General features: G+C 49.2%; 1 protein-coding gene across 3 annotated transcripts in view; it reads right to left on the bottom strand.

Annotated features, from left to right (window-relative positions):
• The window catches only part of DAG1 (dystroglycan 1), a 103,544-nt gene extending 82,519 nt beyond the window's left edge, over nt 1-21,025 (bottom strand). Inside the window, exon 1 of one of the 3 annotated variants that reach the window (XM_073352644.1) lies at nt 20,945-21,025. The gene's annotated coding sequence lies outside the window, so the exon portion shown is untranslated. The other 2 variants (XM_073352643.1, XM_073352645.1) reach the window with 2 other exon arrangements.
• Between the last annotated feature and the right edge of the window lie 399 nt (nt 21,026-21,424).

Raw genomic sequence — 21,424 nt, 5'->3', positions numbered from 1 at the left:
AGAGAGTGGCCTTGCACAGACAGGTGGAAAGCCGATATGGCCGCCAAGTGTACCCTGACAGAGGTGGGTGCCAGCCCTTGGGTCCTAAGGGACAGGAGGTACTCAAGGATAAGCTGGAGCGATGCGGACAATGTGGAGGCTCCCCGCTCTCCTGCCCATGTGGAAAATCTGGACCACTTCGCCAGGTATGCCTGGCATGTGGACAGCTTCCTGCTTTCTATGAGGACCCGCCTGACTTCCTCCGAGCACCTTCTCTCCTCTTCGCCTAGCCACTGAGCAGCCATGCTGTCAGGTGGAGCACGGATAGATTGGGATGGAGGAGACGGCCTCAGTCTTATGAGAGGAGGTCCGGGCGAAACAGCAACTTCCTCGGAGTGGGGCTGCTAGGAGGTGTAGGAGGGTCCCGTACCAGTGCTGGCAGGCCCACGCTGGGGCTATGAGGATGACACACGTCCTGTCCTTTTTTACCTTTTGCAGGACTTTGCCAATGAGAAGAAATGGTGGGAAGGCGTAGAACAGCTGGCCTGACCACTGTAGGAGGAAGGCGTCCGAGATCGCCCCACTCCCCACTCCTCCTCTGGAGCAGAACTTGGGGCAACACCGGTTCTGGCAGGTTGCAAAGAAGTAGACCTGGGGAACTCCCCACTCTCAGAAGAGCAGGTGAGTGACCTCCGAGTGGAGCGACCACTCGTATTGGGGGGAGAAAATCCTGCTGAGGTGATTGGCTCGCGAATTGCGGATGCCAGGCAGGTGAAAAGCTCGCAGGGAGATATCGTGGGCTATACAGAACTCCCATAAGCTCACGTCTTCCAGACGGAGGGCTGAGGAACGAGTCCCGCCTTGTCTGTTGATGTAGTACATCGCTGCGGTGCTGTCCGTAAGGACCCTGACCACCTTGCCGCAAAGGTGCATGCTGAAAGCTATGCACGCCAAACAAATCGCCTTGAGTTCCTTCACATTTATGTTGAGGGACAATTCCAAGGCCAACCAACTCCTTTGGGTTTGCATGCTCCCTGTGTGAGCTCCCCAGCCCAAGTCCAACGCATCGGACACCAGGTCTAATGACGGGGTCACCTCCCGAAAGGAAACCCTTGCAGCATATTGTTCGAGTAAAACCACGAGTGCAGGGACGTAAGTATTGGGGACCGGATTGTCAGAACCTTGTCTAGCCCGTCCCAAGCCTGGCAGAACTGGGAGGCTAGCCAGAGCTGGAGGGGCCTCATACGTAGCCTGCATGGTGGACCACATACGTGCATGCCGCCATATGTCCCAGGATCCGAAGGCACACTCTCGCCATTGTCACCGGGAACCACGTGACCGAGGCGATGAGGTCTCGTAGGGCCTCGAACCTGCCCAGCAAGAGAGATGCTGCAGCCCTGGAGGAGTCCAGCGGCGCTCCGATGAACTCTATGTGCTGTACCAGAACTAATGTTGATTTGGTCTCGTTCACCACTAGGCCGAGATCCGCGCATGTGGACCTGAGCAGCTCCACACGGTCCCTTACCTGGGCCCGAGAGTTGCCCTTGAGAAGCCAATTGTCCAGGTATGGGAAGATTTGTACCCCTTGCCATCTGAGGTAGGCTGCCACCACGGACATGCACTTTGTGAAAACCCTGGGAGCTGTGGATAGGCCAAACGGAAGGACCGTAAACTGGTAGTGATCTAACCCCACTAGGAAGCGGAGGAAGCACCTGTGCCCCTTGAAAATGTAAATGTGAAAATATGCATCCTGAAGGTCCAGGGAGGGGATAATAGAGGCCCGGGACACTATGCAGAACTTGGAACGGACCAGGAAGCGGTTGAGATCCCGCAAATCCAGGATGGGCCTGAGACCCCCTTTTGCCTTGGGGATCAGGAAATACCGGGAGTAAAACCCCTTTCCCTGGAATTCTACCGTTACTCTTTCCACCGTCCCGAGGTGCATTAGTTGTTCCACCTCCTGCCCTAGGAGCTGGGCATGTTCCGGGTCCCCCGAGCCCATTGGCGGGGGACGGGGGTCAGACAAACTGCAACGTGTAGCCCCTGGAGATGGTGTTGAGGACCCATTGGTCCAATGTTATATGGGACCACGCTATGTGGAAAGCGGACAAGGAGTTGCAGAACACCAACTTTATTAATAGGGGGATCTCCCCGGCAACTGCCCTGGTACCCCCCCTGCAGATAGTCAAAACTGCCTCTTTCCCTGCTTCTTGCCCTTGAAGGGCCCGGGCTGTGGGGCAGAGCGGGACTGACACTGAGACAGACGCTTCTGGTCTCTCAGCCTCTTATACGGCAGCTGATATCTGCTCCGCGCAGGTTGAGCCAATGTTTGCGTCTTGACCTCGTCCTTAGCCGAAGGCACACAGAGTCCCAAGGTTTGCAGAGTGGAACAGGAATCCTTCATTCCCTGCAGGCGGACATCCGTCTGATCTGCAGACAATGCTTTTCCGTCAAACGGCAGGTCCTGCATGACGGACTGGGCCTCTGCCGACAGCCCGGACAGGAGGAGCCACAATGCTCTGCGCATGGATACGGCAGAAGCCATCAAACGAGCTGCCGTACCGGCTGTATTGGATGCTGCTTGGAGGGTTGCTTTGGCCGCCGCTACCCCTTCTTCCACCAGAGCCTTGAAGTCCTTCCTTTCCTGCTCCGGGGGGAGTGGTTCAAACTTTGGAAGAGACCCCCATAAGTTACAGTTATATTGGCTCAGTAGGGCCTGGTGATTGGCCAGCCTGAGCTGGAAACTTGCCGAGGAATAAACCTTTCTACCAAAGGAGTCCAGTCTCCTGGAGTCTTTGTTTTTGGGGGTGGGCGTGGGCTGGCCCTGTCGTTCCCCGTGGTTTACCGATTCCACCACAAGAGAGTTAGGTGTCGGATGAGAATAGAGGTACTTGTGGTCCTTAGCCGGCACAAAGTACTTCCTCTCAGCCTTCTTGGAAATAGGGGCTAAGGAAGAGGGAGTTTGCCACAAGGTGCTGGAAGTGTTGGCTACTCCCTGGTGGACAGGTAGGGCCAGACGGCCCGGTGCCGAGGACGACAGCACATTAAAGAGTGTGTCAGACGGGCCCTCCAGCTCCTCGGCTTGCAGCTGGAGGTTGGACACCACCCGCTTTAAAAGGTCTTGATGTGCCATGAAATCCTCCTGTGGGATAACGGGCGGCAGTGCCGCTATGGCATCATCTGGTGCCAGACAGAGGGCCGGCCCGGAGCCGTGGGCCTCTGGTGGTACCGAGGAATCGACCCCCCAGGTCGGAGTCCGGGCGAGGGGCTGCTGACTCATGACTTGTAGACTTGTCCCTCGGCCAAGATGGAGAGGCCAATGGGGCCTGGGACGCCTCGGCTACTGAAGGGGTTCCCGTCTGGGCGGGCATCTGTGGCCACGGTGCCCATTGGCACCACTGCCCCGACCAAGTTGGGGCCCTGGCGGTGCCGGCTGGTCCGGCTGAGCCCCGCGACCCAGTGATGGGCAGCTGGGTGCCGAGACTGAGGTCACCGTCGAACGCACGGCCTCATAGGAGCGGCAGGAGCGATGGTGCCTGCGGTGCCATCTTCCACGGGACCGGGACCTTGATGTCGAGGAATGGTACCCATCGGAAGTGCTGCTCCAGTACTCACTCCAGTTCCTCGTAATTCACTGGCGAGTCCCGTGTGCGACGTCTGGCAGAGTGGGAACTGGAACGGGAGCATCTACGTCGATGCTGTCGGGACCAGCTGCAGTATCTGTGCCTCGAGGAGGAGCGTCTACGGCACCTGTCACAGTGACTGCGTCCGCTACTGCGTGGCACGGAGGGACCTCGAGACTCCTGCCCGGGTGGTGAACCTGTTAGCCTGACTGGCATGGAGGGTGGGTGAGGGCTGTGAGATGACCAGCCACTGCGCGTCGAATGAGGCAAGGAGCGGTCCTCGGAGTGGGAGCTGCGCCGCACCGGGGAGGTCTGGTGAGCACCCAGAGGCGGCTTGCCGTGGGACCGAGGGCCTGTCATCGGTGGCGCCCCGGGTACCAGCAAACTCAAAATGTCTCGCGCGGCCTGGAGAGCCTCTGGCGTTGATGGCATCCTGACTGCCAGAGACGCACGCACGGACAGTGCCAGACTGCTCCGCTCATCACGAGTCAGAGGCTTCGGGCCCGGAGGATGGGGGGGGGGGGTGGGAGCAGGAGGGATCGAGGGCTGCCCGACGCAGGACCAGCCTCTCCGCCTCACAGAGGCACCAAGAGAAGGACAGGGGAGCTCTTCCCCTGCTTCTTGGAGAGGGAGCAGTGCCAGCTGGAGGAGGGGACTTCACTGCGCACAGAAGACGCGGTGCTGGGTGTTGAATCTGCTCAGTGTGCCAGAATTGGGGCCAGCGCCGATTCCATAAGGAGAGTGCAAAGCCTGATGTCCCTCTCCTTCTTAGTCTGCAGCTTGAATGACCTGCAGATCTTGCAGCGTTCACTCCCGTGAGTTTCGCCCACGCAGCGGAGACACTCAGCATGCGGATCACTCCTTGGCATGGAAGAGTGACAGGAGTCACACAACTTGAAGCTAGGGGCATACCCTGAGCCCACTAACAACTAAAAACTACTAACTGCTAACACTAACTAGAGGTACTACTAAGAACACTGGAAAAAGCTGCAGCAGAGTTGGAGCAAAAGTTCCGACTACCTTCACTGGCAGCAAGAAGGAACTGAGGGTGGGGGGAGTGTGCAGCTCCCCTTATAGCGCGATATAGAGGCGTCACTCCAGGGGTTGCAGCGGTGCTCCCCTGTACGGATACTGCTAAGGGAAAAACTTCTGGCACCGGTGCACATGGCGAGCACGCACACGTTCTGTGGAATATACATGAGCAATCACTCAAAGAAGAACTGTATTTAATTATCACAATCATTATTGTTATTGATGTTGCAGCATGGAAAATGTTTCTTTGGAGTCTGGACCTTAACTATACCTTGACCAAGAAATTTGGAACCTGATAAAAAATAATTGACTACCTCTAGTCTAGACCCTGCTATTCAAGACAACTTTTACCCAATGATACACTATCAAAGCACGAACCTTCTGAAAGAAGTCGTTGACAATAGCAGGGTCTATACACCTGGAGCCCTCCCACAAAACACAAGAGACTGCATAAAAACTACATTAAGATAATGCTAAAGTTACATATTCAGCACCTGAGAACTAGGAATTACCAGTTAGTGTCACCTGTGCAACCTTAATTCTGCCCCCATATGTTATGCAGCACAATGCTACAGTCTATATTAACCACAGCATATACTACTTATCACAATACATATTTTCCTGGAACCTTCAGCAGATGTGTAACCTTGTGTACTGCTCTGTTTGCCAGACAAATGTCTTTTACACCAGAGGTTCTCAACCTTTTTCTTTCTGAGCCCCCAAACTCTCCCCCCTCTAGCCCCCCAACATGCTATAAAAACTCCACAGTCCACCTAAGCCACAATAACTGGTTTTCTGCATATAAAAGCCAGGACCAGCGGTAGGAGGTAGCAAGCAGGGCAACTGCCTGAGGCCCCATGCCACTGGGGACCCCAAGAAGCTACATTGCTCAGGCTTCGCCTCAGCCCTGGGTGGCAGGGCTTAGGGACCTGGGCTTCAGCCCTGACAGGTGGGGCTTCGGCTTTCTGCCCTGGGCCCCAGGGAGTCTAATGCTGGCCCTGCTTGGAGGCCCCCTAGACTGCTGGTTAAGAACCACTGTTTTAGACAGTAAGAGAAAAGTCTTTCCACCCTCTCTTCATCCAAATCACTTTTAAAATTTAACTCCTACAGCCCCACCTACAAGAAATTAGTGTGCACACAGACAAAACCCTGCACCAACCTAGAAGTACACTTCCCTAAAAGAAATAACCCCTCATATTACTACAGCCTGGGTCCTTTCCCCCACCCCCATTCCTAATGTTATTCCTCAGCTATCTGTCAAATCCATCCTTTGTGTGAGAGCTCTCCAGGGCAGGCAGGGGCATGCATGTATCGTGCGCAGTATTTAGTACTCATCCGAGCATTACAAAATAATCCACTAAGCATCACACTACAGATTAAGTTAAACAAACAATAGTGCAAGTTTGCTGGCATATAAAGCAGCAGATTTAGGTAGCCTAGATTAGCTTTGAAGTGCACCTAACTGCAGCAGTGGTACTGGCTGTAAAGAAATTGTACCATGAAGCATATATTGCGGCAAGGTATTCTGCAAAACTGGTGGGGCAGACTGGAAATTCTGATTCTCTCATGCACAAAGTTCATATGTCCACTCACAATGGGATTTTCAGAGCAGTGTGTTTTCAGCCAGTTCTTCATAGATTCCAAGGCCTTGTGATCATCTAGTCCAGTGTTTCTCAAATGCGGCCATCAGCGGGTTTCCCTGCAGCCACGACAGCCTTCTAGGCAGAGATGGGGAGGGGGCAAAGCACTAGCAGCTTCCTGCGGCACCCAGGTTCTCCAAGGGAGGGCTTTAGCCTTCGCCCCAGCTTCAGGGCTCCAGGCTTCAGCTCCCCCTGCCCACACATCCCCTGGCTTCAGCAGGGCTGGCCTTATCGGGCGCCATGGTCAAGAAGCAAGGAGTGAGGTGCGTGGCCATGGAAGGGACCTCAGGGCAATGAGGAGAAGCAGCAGGGCCGAGAGGCAACGGGTACGGGGCCAGGGGAGGTGGCGGGGGCCAGGATACCAAAATACAACAGTACATTATTTTTATTATTGAGCCTGCAAAAAACCCAACCTGTGTAAATAAATAAATGATTTGCACATGTGCATATTTATTTGTTTTTCCCTAAAGTTAATTATTTTAGCAAAATGTGTCAGAGCAGGCACCAGCAAGAGTTGGTGGCTGCAATCTGAGGCCACCAAAAGTTTTGTTCCAAAAGTTAATTACTCTCAAAGTTAAAAATTTACACCTTATTGTCCTGTCCCCTGATGTAGTCGGACCTCCTGTATAGCCAAAAAACTTCCTGTGACAAAGTGGAAATTTTCTGTAATATTTGTACAAATTCTAGGCATACCTGAAGTTTCCTCCTGTACACTGCTTTGTTATCCAGTGGGTGCAAAAGTGGGCACACTGCCCCTGAATCATAGAATCATAGAATATCAGGGTTGGAAGGGACCTCAGGAGCTCATCTAGTCCAACCCCCTGCTCAAAGCAGGACCGATCCCCAATTAAATCATCCCAGCCAGGGCTTTGTCAAGCCTGAATGGACACCCATTTGTCACCCCTGGACAGGGGTGTGTGTCATCTGGGTGGAATGAATAGAATAATTAAAGAACTGGTTCAAATCAACAGAGGGTCCCGCAAGACAAAGTCACCTCACCAACTAAACAATCGACATCTGGCAGCAGGAAACGCTCAGGCTGGCCTTGTGAAGCAGGCTTGGGAACAAGTTGTCAGGTGACTGGAGGGGAGGGACTCAGGAGCCCACAACTGAAAGACAAAGGGGAACTGAGGAGAGAGCAAGAGATGGAGTCCATTACAGCTTGGCTGGATCACCATGGCACTGGCATGGCCAACATGGACTATGGCTTAACTTCTGCCTCACTTTGCTAAGCTAGGGACTATAAGCAAAAAGAAAAGGAGTACTAGTGGCACCTTAGAGACTAACCAATTTATTTGAGTATAAGCTTTCGTGAGCTACAGCTCACTTCATCAGATACATTCAGGGACTATAAGATTCTTTAGCAAGGTGACTAATAAATGGTTCACTTTTTCTCAAAAGGCTGCCTGTGTCATTGCAAATACTGAGAGCATTGTGCCTTGAAGGGCTACAGTAAAAGCATCCTTCAGGACTATGGCCTGGCTGGATTCGCAGCAGGGAACCATGGAGTGAGACAGCATTCGCTGGTGCCAAAGGCCCAATCTTGAAGGCCATGGGCCTGCCCCTTCAGAACTGTGTGGGTTTTGAGGGCCTCGCACATTAAGCGGTCACTCCCAAGAGACGGGTTACGGGTTACAGGCTGAAGCTTAGACCGGACCCTATGACTCCGAGACACTTCCCCAAAATAATTCCACGAGCAGATCTTTTAGAAAAAACATCCAATCTTGATTTAAAAGTTATCTCTGATGGCGAATCCACCATGACTCTAGGCAAATTGTTCCAATAGTTAATTACTCTCTCAAAAATTTACACCTTATTGTCCTGTCTGAATTTGTCTGGTTTCAACTTCCATGTATACCTTTCTCTGCTAGACTGAAGAGCCCATTATTAAATATTTGTTCACCACATTTATACTTCTGGACTGTAACCAAATCCCCCCTTAACCTTCTCTTTGTTAAAATATATAGATTGAGCTCCTTGAGTCTATCATTATAAAGCATGTTTTCTAATCCTTTAATCATACTCATGACTCTTTTCTGAACCCTCTTCAATTTATCAACATCTTTCTTGAATTCTGGACACACTATTCCAGCAGTGGTCACATCAGAGGTAAAATAGAGAGGTAAAATAACCTCTCTACTCCTACTGTTTTTATGCATCTCAGGATCGCATTAGCTCTTTTTTGGCTGTTTGCTGACTCCTGTGGATAGCACTGTATCAGTCACACTCAGTTTGTATTGAAGGCTTTATTCATAACCACAGGAGCTATATAAAATTATTTGTTTTCAAGACAGAAAGCTTAGATTCTGGAGCACAATCCTGTAGCAAGGGGTTGATTACATGGCCACTGAATACACAAGACCTTAGTATAATACAGTACATGGCTACTGACTAACTTTGAATGCCTCAGAGGAAAGTGAACTCTTCTTAAGACCCACTTGTGTGATGATACCTACAAAGTTGGCCGGGACTTCTTCCCAGACTACCAGGTCTAGCGTAGAGAATTTTAGAAAAGTTTCCACCAGCACTACCAGCAGATCAGCTGCACTTGTGTTACCTAACGTAGCGAAGTGTCTAGCATCTTCTAGTGTTTTTAACACATGATGTGTTAATTAAACCTGCTCCTCACCAGGTTTAACTGATATGATGGTAAAAACATCTCCAGCTGTAGGAAGCTTGTCTACACTGCAACTCCTAGTGCAGCAGTTGAACTGGTGTAGCATCATTTGAAATTTCTCTAAAATTTCCTACTGTGCACAAGGTATTAGGTTTGGACTCTTGACTGTGCCTCCGATTGACTGAAGCGACCATGAGTAAGACACACAGAGGAAACAGAGACTGAGTCTTCAAATTCCTTGAGAAAGGAAGAGTATTGAAACTGTTTGTGTGCTAGCAAATCAGGAGTCAGTTATAATTATGCAAGAAACTCACAGGTTTAACTACAGCGAAAAACAACATTAGCTACATGAGAGAGACAGCAACACATTCCCACAAAAAAAGCTTTTCTTCCATCACTAATTTGAAGGCTTAGAGGTCAAACATTCAGGGTTTATTCTGGGATTCTTTATACTTTAAATCAATATTACTGAATTTTCTATCAGCAGTTTAGAATTATGTCCCAGAAAAGCATAACTCGAGTTCATCTGAGCCAAAGCACAAACCCACAAGGAAAAGATTGAGAGCTACAGAATAGCATTAGGATAGAGTTACTGTCATAAGACTAGCCTAGGCAGAGGAGCAGTTGTATGTTAATGCTCCTAACACTCTAGTAGCCTGCTGGAAACGTATCCTTTTCCACAGAAACAAAACATCCTAGAATCCAAGCTTTTAGGAATCATTGTCATTTTCCCCAGTCTAAGGGATGATTATCAAATTTATGAATCATGTGTAATACACAAAGCTCTCCACACTGAGCAAATAGCATAAGCAGAACTTACCTTCTCAGCATCCCACATATTTGTGTTCTTCCACACTGTCATTCAGAGTTTCAAGAACTCAACAAGGGACTACTATTTGGCATCAAAGTATAAGACCAAAGCAGCCTGTATAGTACAAATCAGATAGTGTGGAAAGCTTTAGGAATTAGACAAAGTTTAAAGCTCTGACATCTGAACAGATTCCACAACATATACCTCTACCTCGATATAACGCGGTCCTCGGGAGCCAAAAAAAAATCTTACCGCGTTATAGGTGAAACCGCGTTATATCGAACTTGCTTTGGCCTCAAGCATTTCCGTTATTAATATGGTATTTGACATAAGAAGTTTTATACTTGGTGTTGTTTTAGAAAGGGTGCATCTGATGTTGTCATTCACATCAAGCCTGGGGCCGGGGCTTGCAGCCACACGTCCCTGCCAGGGCCGGGGCTCGCAGCCCGGCGCAGGAGGTCAGGGTTGGAACTCACAGCCGGGCGCCTGGGTCAGGGCTCGTAGCCCCGCAGCTCCACACAGGGGTCGGGGCTCGCAGCCACGCGTCACGATCGGGGCTCACATCTGGTGCAGGGGTGGGGACTCGCAACTTGCAGACATGTGCTGGGGTCAGGGCTCACAACCCCCAGTTTGAGAACCAATGTTGTAGACGAGACAGAAAACCATTTTTGCTTTACCGCATTATATCTGAATTCGTGTTATATGCGATAGCATTATATTGGGGTAAAGGTGTACTCTGAAATGTCAGATTCACCACTTGTCTAAAATGAAGCACAGTTTAGTAACAGAATACAAGTTGTAGTGTAGACCAGGGTGCAAGTATTTTTACCATCCTGCTGCCTAACACTGCTTCATGCTAGCTTTTGTTAGCGTCAAAAATGCCTGAGCCCTGTTTATACCAGCATCCCCACCATTAATACACAGATGAAACACCACTGCAGGAGAATGACAGGCCTGCATTTTCCTGTGTAGACTCACCCTTACAGGAGTTCATTCTGTTAATCTAGGAATTCCTCATAAGACTATTGCTCCTGTGGCCAAAGGGAGAGCAGGAAAGTCTACCCCATGCTGCTTATCCCCAGGGCACTAATGATACTGCCAGGTACGACCCTGAGCAGATCAGCAGTGACCACAGGGCTCTGGAAGCCAGGGTGAAGGGGGGCACAGGTTGTGTTTTTGTCCATCTTTCTGGCTGAGAGTAAGGGCCCAGGCAGAGACACCTGCATTCTGGAGACAAATACATGGCTGAGCAGATAGTGGCACAATGGGAGGGTTTCGGCTTTCTCAACCATGGGATGCTGTTCTGGGAAGGACAACTGCTAGGATGAGATCGGGTCTGTGACGGGTTTGGTCAGAGACCCCCTTGGGACTGCCACCTGACATGCTGGAATTACCTCTGAGCCCATTTTTCACTGCCAGCTTGGGACTCCAGAACCCTGCCTGGTTGAGCCAGACATGCTAGTCTGCTTCAACACAGACCTAAGTCTGGTCAATGCCCCCAGAGCCGCAGACTTTAACCAAAAACTGCTCAGCAAGTCACCTATTTCCAGCACCCAGACACCCAGTTCCCAATGGGATACGAACCCCAAATAAATCCGTTTTACTCAGTATAAGACTTATGCAGAATAAACTCATAAATTGACCACCCTCTATAACGCAGAGATATGCACAGCTGTTTGCTCCCCCAGGTATTTATCACTTACTCTGGGTTTAATAAAATCACTTTTGTTTATTAGTAAGTATAAAAGGTAGGATTTAAGTGGTTTCAAGTAACAACAGACAGAACAAAGTAAGTTACCAAGCAAAATAAAACAAAACACACAAGTCTAAGCCTAATACATGAAGAAACTGAATATAGGTAAATCTCACCCGCAGATGTTCCAATAAGCTTCTTTCACAGACTAGACTCCTTCTTAGTCTGGGCCCAATCCTTTCCCCTGGTACAGTTCTTGTTCATTCCAGCAAACATCTTAGGTGAAAAGCAGGGGATTTCATATGACTGGGACCCCCTTTGTTCTGTTCCACCCCCTTTTATATCTTTGGTATAAGGCAGGAATCTTGTGTCTCTCTGGGTCCCCGCCCTTTCTTCTAACTGGAAAAGCACCAGGTTTAAGATGGATTCCAGGTTTAAGATGGACATGATCACATGTCACTGTAAGACCTCATTCTCCATTCTTTCAGGGTTGGCCTGCACATACCCAGGAAGGTTTGCGAGTAAACAGCCATTCACAACCAATTGTCCTAGTTAATGGGAGCCATCAAGATTCCAAGCCACCATTAATGGCTAGGGTGACCAGATCTCCCATTATCATCAGGACAGTCCCAATTTTAACCCATTTGTCCTGTGTCCTGACCGCACATTGGTCGGGACACCCTTTGTCCCAATATGGAGGATGGACTGCTCACCATCACCGCCGAAGTCCTGGGGCTGGCATGGCGGCGCACACGCGCCCGCCCACCGGCAGGAGCCAGTAGTGTGGGCAGCCCCTAGACACAGGGGCAGAGGGGGGTCTCCGCATGCTGCACCGGCTCCCTCCTGCCCAATCAGAGCTGTGGGGGCGGGGCTTGCAGGCACTGGCAGTGGTCAGAGAGCCCTCCGCCCCCCCATGCCCCACCTGACCCTTACAAGAGACCTTTTGCATAAATCGTATCCCAGTTACATTATATTCACATTCCAAGCATATTTTTATAAAGCATGTAGAGTGCAACATCACAGGGTCCACCTGACTAAGAAAGAAAAGAGCATCTTTGCACACCAACTCACCAACCTAGTTAGGAGGGCTTTAAACTAGGTTCAAAGGGGGCATGTGACAGAAGCCCACAGGTAAGCACAAAAACACAACTTTAACAGGGGGCTTACATGTTGGGAAGAGGGGGAGACACATGGAATATTACAATCAGGTCATGGTAGCAACAAGAAGGAAATCAGTGGGGCTGTCTGCTCAGAATATTAGCTGTCTGTACATAAAAACAGGAAATATAAGTACATAAGCTAAATTACAACTCAACTGGCAACACAGACTTGGTGGGATAAATCTCATCACTGGAATATTGGTATAGAGAAGCGTAACTTGCTCATTAAGGACAAGCAGGGTAAAAAGGGAGGGGGTATTACACTATATCTCAAGTATATATACACACTTGTTCTGAGGTCCAGAAGGAGATGAGAGGCAGAGAGTTGACAGTCCCTGGGTAAAGATATATTGGGGGGGGAGGGTGGGAGGAGAGAGAACAGAGATGATGTCATGATAGGTCTACTATAAACAACCAAATCAGGAAGGGGAGGTGGATGAGGCATTTCCAGAACAACACAAATAACCAAAACACAAGACCTGGTAGTATATGGAGGCTCACTAGCCAGACATCTGTTGAAAAAGTAATATGGCAAAACACAAAGCTTCCAATAAGTTCTTAATGTACGGGGAACAACTTTTTGTATCAGAAAATGGGGGAAATAACCAGGGGTACAGCCATTTTAGATGTGATTCCGGAGGAATGGGTTGTGACTCTGAAGGTGTAAGATAATTTGGACGAAGTAATCATGAATGATAGATCTTTCATGATTCTAAAGAAGTGAAAGTTGTAGAATAAGGAAAATGTACTTCAAAAAAAGCAGATTTACAAACCCAGAGAACTGGTAAGTAAAGTCCCATTGGAAGAAAATCTAAGGGATAAAGTTGTTCAGGGGAGCTGGCAGTTTCTCAAAGAGACATTGTTAAAGGCAGAACATCAAACTATCCTAATGCAAAGGAAGGATAGAGGGCAATAGGGCTCCATCAGGAACTCTTTAATGACCTGAAAATGAAAAAGGAATCCTAGAAAAAGTGAAAACATGGATAAAATCTACGGATGAGTACAAAAGAATAGTACTAGCATGTAGGGACAAAATCAGAAAAGCTAAGGCACAAAATAAGTTTCAGAGTAGCAACCGTGTTAGTCTGTATTCGCAAAAAGAAAAGGAGTACTTGTGGCACCTTAGAGACTAACAAATTTATTTGAGCATAAGCTTTCGTGGGCTACAGCTCACTTCAACGGATGCACCTAGAAAGGAACATAAAGGGCAATAAGAGGTTCTTTAAACACATCAGGAGCAAGAGAAAGATGAAGGAAAGTGTAGGTCCTCTGCTTAGCAGGGAAGGAGAGCGAATAACTGAGGACATCAAGAAGGCTGAGGTGTTCAATGCTTATCTTGCTTCAGTCTTCAATAAAAAGGTTAATGGTGACCTGATACTTAACACAACTAATAGCAACAAGAGGGAATGAAGCCAACCCGAAACAACAGGTTAAAGAACATTTAGATAAGTTAACTGTATTCAAGTCAACAGGGCCTAATTGAATTCATTCTAGGGTGCTTAAGGAACTAGCTGAAGCAATATTGGAATTGTTACAAATTATCTTCAAGAACTCATGGACGACAGGTGATGTCTCAGAGTACTGAAAAAGGGAAAACATAGTGCCTGTCATTAAAAAGGGGAACTATAAACCAGTCAGCCTAACTTCGGTATTTGGAAAGATACTAGAACAAATTATTTACAGCGTTATAGCTGAATTTGTGTTATATCGGACCGCATTATATTGGGGTAGAGGTGTATGTTAAGGCTGTTATAAAGAGGACAGGGATCATTTGTTCTCCACGGTAGGACAACTAGTAATGGGTTTTATCTGCAATGAAAACAGGCCATTTCTTGCGCCAAATAAGTGCTAACATTTAAAAAATTCCATACAAAATCTATACCACAAAATGTAGAGCAGAAATGCTGATGTATCAGCCCACTGGCACATGTTTTTCCAGCTCAAGAGTGAGTCCAGTGCTGTTACCAAGAATTTATTACATTTATATACTGATTATTGGAGAGATGTGCATTTTTCAAACTGACATGCTCCCGCTAAAAATTTTTCCTCTAATGCAAGAGTAGTTCAGACACTCACAGGAATCTAAGGGCAAATTCCTGCACCAAGGAGAAAGTAAGATTCAAAACCCAGTAAGTCAGGATTTGCTGATTATCTCTCTAAGTAGTGGAGTTCCAAACACTTCATCTTTCTATCATTCTTTTTTTTCTTTTTTGGACTGGCACACTACCCTATATTTAGGATAGGAGAGTGCAATGACAAGTATCAGAAAGAATGAATAAGTGGTTTAGGATGCTTGGAGTAGAAGCAGCAGAAGACACTTTGCAAAGAAACCAACAGTCAATTATAATGACAGGTTTCAGAGTAGCAGCCGTGTTAGTCTGTATTCGCAAAAAGAAAAGGAGTACTTGTGGCACCTTAGAGACTAACAAATTTATTTGAGCATAAGCTTTCGTGAGCTACAGCTCGCTTCATCAGATGCATCCGATGAAGCGAGCTATAGCTCACGAAAGCTTATGCTCAAATAAATTTGTTAGTTTCTAAGGTGCCACAAGTACTCCTTTTCTTTTCACAGTCAATTAGAGACTATTAAACTGAGGACCCTGGAGGTGGGATGGAATTCATCAAACTAAAGCTTTTTAAAAACAGCACAACTAAAAATATAAACAAGAGCAGCAGCAGCATGCCTGAGGCAAAAGGCACTGGAGGCCATATTACACAGGGGGCACCTGAGAAGCAGGACCTCCTGCCAGGAAGGGTTGAGGTGAACTAGGTAAGTGCTTGGTATTTAGAAAAGGGGGTTTTGTCATGCTTTAAGGAGAGGAAATGTCTGTGAACACCAGTTCTCAGGGCTACAAGCCAAGGACGCTGTTCAGCCAGCATCTAGGGAGCACACTACTGTCCAGACGACACACCTCTTCCCAGTAGCAACACAGGCTTCCTCTACATTCTTCCTCCCTGGACCACCAGCAAGAGGCCATTGGCAGCAAAGCTCAGGGTAATCCTAACCATTTGCAAAGAATTCTGCTATCTGCCTTCAGCCAATTCCTAAAGAGCAATGCTATTCTGAAAAGCAACTACAAAGAATGGTTTTTGGGAGGGGGGTGAGAGAACCTGGATTTGAGCAGGAAATGGCCCAACTTTATTATCATGCACATTATGTAAAGAGTTGTCACTTTGGATGGGCTATCACCAGCAGGAGAGTGAATCTGTGTGTGGGGGGGTGGAGGGTGAGAAAACCTGGATTTGTGCTGGAAATGACCCACCTGGTGATCACTTTAGATAAGCTATTACCAGCTGGACAGTGGGGTGGGAGGAGGTATTTTTTCATATTCTCTGTGTATATATAAAGTCTGCTACAGTTTCCACGGCATGCATCCGATTAAGTGAGCTGTAGCTCACGAAAGCTCATGCTCAAATAAATTGGTTAGTCTCTAAGGTGCCACAAGTACTCCTTTTCTTTTTGCGAATACAGACTAACACGGCTGTTACTCTGAAACCTACAAAGAAATAGCACCTCCCTACTCTACAACTGCCCCATGCACGTACACCACCAGAGTCAGGTCTGCTGATTTGAAGGGACTAGAGCTTAGCTTTAGGGGCTACAGATTTAGACTTTGCTGACTAGGGATTAGCTTTATTGCCCTTTACTCCTGATTAGCCAGCACACCTAAGGAGAGCACTGGAATCTACTCCTTCTTGTGCAACAGAATTGTTTACTACGGGTACGTCTTCACTACCCACTGGATCGGCAGGTAGTGATTGATCTATTGGGGATTGATTTATCATGTCTCGTCTAGATACCTCAGCAGGAGGAGTAAGCAGAGTCGACGGGGGAGCAGCCACGGTCGACTCGCCGCCGTTGAGGATGGCCAGGTAAGTCGAACGAAGATACTTTGACTTCAGCTACGTGAACAGCGTAGCTGAAGTCAAAGTATCTTAGTTCGAACCCCCGCACAGGCCAGGCCTAAGATCCAATCAGTTACATCTGTGCCAACCCAATGAAGACAAAGTGTCTAATACAGCCTGCAGAGCCTTGACTACTGGCCATGCACAACATGGAAAGAACCTGGCTTAATTCTCAGAGCCTTGGGATGAGGGGGGCAGGAAAGAGTTTGCAGGGTTGGCACTTGGCACGGTTGGGGAAAAAAAACAAAAACCTTTTCTTGTTCAGTGAATCCTTTTTACCTCAAACACAGAACAATAACTTCTGTTGAGTCATTTTCAGAATGGAAGTGTATTTTAAAGTTTGAGGCAAAGAATCCAGAAGCACATACAGTCTGCAAGTAGTACTAGGATGTCTGGACCTGGCAAAAGTAGTAAGTGACTCAGGAAGGGTGGCACTAAGCACCATCAGAAGGTGCTAGGCTAACAAAGCTAGCTATTCAGCTCGCTGCAAAGCCATAAACATATCTCTGGACTGATCTACGAGGAGACCCCTGTGGAGTGCTGAAGGTTTTCTTGGCGAACATGATCTGTGATGCCATCACCTGCAATGAACATGCAAACTGGAATACTCTATAGATTCAGTGACTAAATCCCCACCTCATGGTCCACTTAAGAACAAAACATCATGAAACTTGCACTTTATTTACTTTCTAGAAATCACTAGTATTAGGATTCACCCCAAAACGATCCAGATCAGATTCTTTCTTGGAGTAGCTGATCAGTGGCTCGGGGAGGGGTTTGGGGAAGGGTGGAAAGCAGTAGGCAGGCTGGGGCCTCAAGGAGGGGGTGGAGCAGGGATGGGAGAGACGGAGTGAGCGTGGGACTTTTGTGGAAGGGGCAGAGCAGGGATGGAGCACCCCCAGGGATAACCAAAAGTCGGTGCCTATCACTCCAAGAATCTAAACAGGAAATATCTTCAGAATTCAGATACATAGATACACATTGCCACCACATATCTTGGAAAATCTGCCCGTGTTATAAGGGAACAGAGACACTCCCAATTACCTTCCATATTAAGGGCCGGATCAAGGCTTGAGATCAATATGCTTGTCAAAGTAGCTAGGAGTAAGAAACCACACACTGAAAAATATACTGGATATGTGCTCAACATGCTCAGTAGTTATAATGGGAAGTTTGTATAAGGCCAGCAAGTATTTTGGAACTGGGACTCCACTAGAGCAGCATGGGCAGTGCAAGTTGATCAAAGGAGCTTGAGGAAACCAAGAAGGCAGAAGTTCACCTCCAGTGATATTTTCAAGTCAATGAACCCTAGAAGTTTGACAGAAGGGGAGACTCATACATGCCATAGCACCATTCAGTGCAACAACTCCACTCCCACACCAAGTCCCTACAGTACTGCACCAAACTCAGAAGACGAGAGTCAAGAACGCAGACTCAGTTCTCCCAACTGATCCCCAGGGGTACTGCCACTATGCAGAAGTCCAAGAAAAGACTAGGCACAAGAGGTAAAAGATGCAATGGAAGGCACAGGTATGTGTGTAAGTTAGGTCTTTAATAAAATTAAAGAAGCTGTATCCAATTATATCAAAAGGAAGAAACTCTCTGCCACTACCAAACCCTGCATTCAAAAGGAACACACACTTTAGCACCTTCATCTGTACATCTCCACAGCGAAAGCCAGGTCATCCATTAGAATGGCTAGAAGAGCAATAAGCCATGAAAGGATGTCTATTGGTGCTGGCCTCAGTTGTACTGTAAGACATAGGTCTGAAAGACAAATGCTTTCAAGTCCCCAAGAACATCTCTTGCTGCCACCGCACACCCTACAGCAGGGGTCTCAAACTCAGTTTACACTAGGGGCCAGGGCCAGTCCTCAAATCCTCCCAGTGGGCCAATAATGTCACTCATGCCGCCCAGAACCCAAACCCTCCAACTCTGCCCCCCATCTGCCTAAGGCTCTGAGAGGGAGTTTGGGTGGAGGAGGGGGTCTGGGGTGCAGGCTCTGGGATGGAGTTTGGGTGCTACCTCTGGGCTGGGGGACGGGGTGTGGGTGCAGGAGAAGGGGGTGGGGTTGCAGGCTCTGGGAGGGAGTTTGGGGGGTGGGGAGGGGATGCAGGCTCTGGGAGGGAGTTTGGGGGGTGGGGAGGGGGTATGTGAGGAAGGGGTGGGGGTGCAGTGCTTACCTGGGGCTCCAAGGCAGGGCAGGCCGGGGGGTCTCCACACACTGCTGCCCCCAGGCACCGCCTGCACAGCTTCCCATTGGCCGCAGGGGTGCTTGGGGTGGGGGCAGCGCATGGAGGCACAGCCCCGCATGGAGGCACAGCCCCAGGGCCACAGGGAGGGACTGGCAGCCCCGTGGAGCAAGCGCACAGAAAGCTGCTCAGCTCCACTGCACTGCTGGTGGTGAGCAGGGCCCCGAGCCGTTTTAAATTGCCTAGGGGACGCTGGGGGGCCCTCGGGCAGCAGGTGGGGCCAAGAGAGAGACCTAGCCCCAAAATTGCTGGAGCCTGGCCGGTCACATTGGGGAGGTTCTTGGGCTGCAGATGGCCTGCTGGCCAGGACTTTGAGACCCCTGCCCTACACTGACTTATTATTAATACAATCTGTGGCTCAGCAACTGACAAGTAAAAAACTTCTTACAAACCAATTTTGGACAGGTTCATGCAACAAAATCTTCCATGAAGAATAACCAGGAAGAGGACAAGAGCTACTTTGGGACTGGAGGGGCCAGGACTTCCTCCCTCCCTCCCTCAGTTTATAAACATCAAGAGAAGCCTTGTAACAAGGGACAGAGTAGGGGTGGGAAGATTCTCCTCTCAGTAGCTCTCAGCTAGGCACCAGTGGGCACTGGTGCACAAGTGTAACACCACTAACCAGAACATGGCATTGGACAAGGTGTCCCCAGACAGAAATGAAGATGTCAACCCTTGAGAAAACTGTTAGGTTAGGAGCCAACCACCCCTACTCGCGTCGTTGCACTAGCACAGCTCTACCATAATCAGGAGCAGACAGATTCTAACAGCATTTGTTAGTGTGAACAGGACAATATGATTCTACAAACATGATGGGAAGAGTTATAGCTATTGTCCTTATAGAGAAACCTTGCCACATTCACAACCGAACCAGAGAACAGCAAGCATGACGGATTGTGCACAGACTGTAGGGCCCTGCCACGCTACAATCAGCCTTGGCAAAATTCAATTCTTATTTTTTATAATTTTGATAATTAATAGGTTTATTTTTAAGATTTTCTTCAATTTTTATTCATTTAAATTTTAACAGTTTCAGGAAATTATGGCAGGATAGACAATAATTGTTTAATGACAGGAGATGCTGAGATTCAAAAAGTTAAAAGTTTTATAACAGTTAAAACACAAATTGTCAACATCACATGTCAAAACACAAAGCAAATATCCATAAATCAAACTCTAATAAGTTCTCAGGCAGCATTTTTCTTGTTTTGCCGATAGGCAAATTTCACCTATTATTGAGGAAAATATTTTGGCATGCATGGTGAAATTGATGTTTGCGGACATATACCAATAAAAAACGAATCCTTCCAATCCTAACTATAACACACAACTAGAAGGACAAGGGGGTAACCACTGCACACAAGAGCATGATAACTTTTGTCACAAGAGCTGGAAGATGGGATTTCCAGCTCAATACCAAATAAGACCACCAAGTATGTCTACCACGCCCATCGCCAGGGTATCCAAATACAGAGGTGACCTCAGAGCCCAGTCCCTCAAGCCAAATGCAGCCCGAGGCACTTCAAGCTAAGTAGAAAGGGGTGAGTTTTATGCCTGGACTCTAAAAGAGGGCATGTGCAGGGTAACTCAAGGTGGGCTGCACCCTAAGACACAAGGGCATAAAATGGGAGGGGATGGGAATGTAGGAAACACTTAAGACCCTAATCCTGCCTTAGGCTAGACAGGATGTGCAGGAATATCTGCTAGTGGCCAGGGAAGAGGGATAGAACCCCCCCTCCCCAATCCTGAGCCCTCCCGTTCAGGTGACTGCCCTCGCAGCATTGCTAATCCCCCCGCTACAAGGCACAGCACTAACGACAACACGCCACTGCCGAAGGAGGCAGAGAGCACTATCCCCTAGGCGCGCACAGGGCCCAACTCCAGCCCAGAGCCGAAATGGGGAAGAGCAACCCCCACCCCCGGGACGAGCACAGCCCCAGCCAGCTCCCCACGGACCCCGGCCACACCCCACGGGACAGGGCGAGCACAGCCCCAGCCGCCCCCTGAACCCATCGGGCCCGGCCCCGCACAGCAGCTGCGGGCCCCGCCACAAATTCCGGAGCTACCTCCTCTCCCCAGGCCCGGCCCGCGCAGAGCCCTCACCAGAGCGGCAGCCGCTGAGACAGCCCCGGCCGGACCCGGAAAAGGCCGCTCCCTACCGGGGACCGGCCACCACCGGCACCAACCGAGCGCTGAGCACCGAGCGAGCGCGACCCCGCGCGGGCACGTACCTAGGGGAGGGGCGGCGCACGGAACCTAGCAACCGGCGACACGAGCACGCCACATCCAATCACAGCGCGGCGCAACTCAGTCGCGTCTGCCAACCCGGCGCCCAACCGCCCAGCCCCACAGACGAGGGTACGCCCGCGGCCCCGCCCAACGCGCGGGAACCCGCCCCCGGCCCCACCCATCGCTCTACCCGAGCGGGGGGAGACGCCCACCAGCGCCTCCCTAACTCCGCCGTTCCGAGGTCCGCCAGTCCCTCGGAACATACCAAACCCGTCCACCCGCACTACCCCCAGACGGAAAAGCCACTGAGCACGCTAACCCCTTCGTCTGCGATATGTGGGGTGATCGGGTCAGTTCAGTGGATAGGCGAGACCCCCCTATGATGTGTGGCGTGAAAGGGTCATTATGGGGGCAGGGCCAGATCCCCCCGCAAAGTGTTGGGTGATGAGGTCAGTGTGGGGAAGGGACAAGACCCCACTATG

This window comes from Lepidochelys kempii, chromosome 7, assembly GCF_965140265.1.
Source record: "Lepidochelys kempii isolate rLepKem1 chromosome 7, rLepKem1.hap2, whole genome shotgun sequence".
NCBI classification, from domain to species: domain Eukaryota; kingdom Metazoa; phylum Chordata; order Testudines; family Cheloniidae; genus Lepidochelys; species Lepidochelys kempii.
The sequence above is the reverse complement of the archived record's forward strand: the minus strand, read 5'-3'. Positions and strand labels throughout refer to the sequence as shown.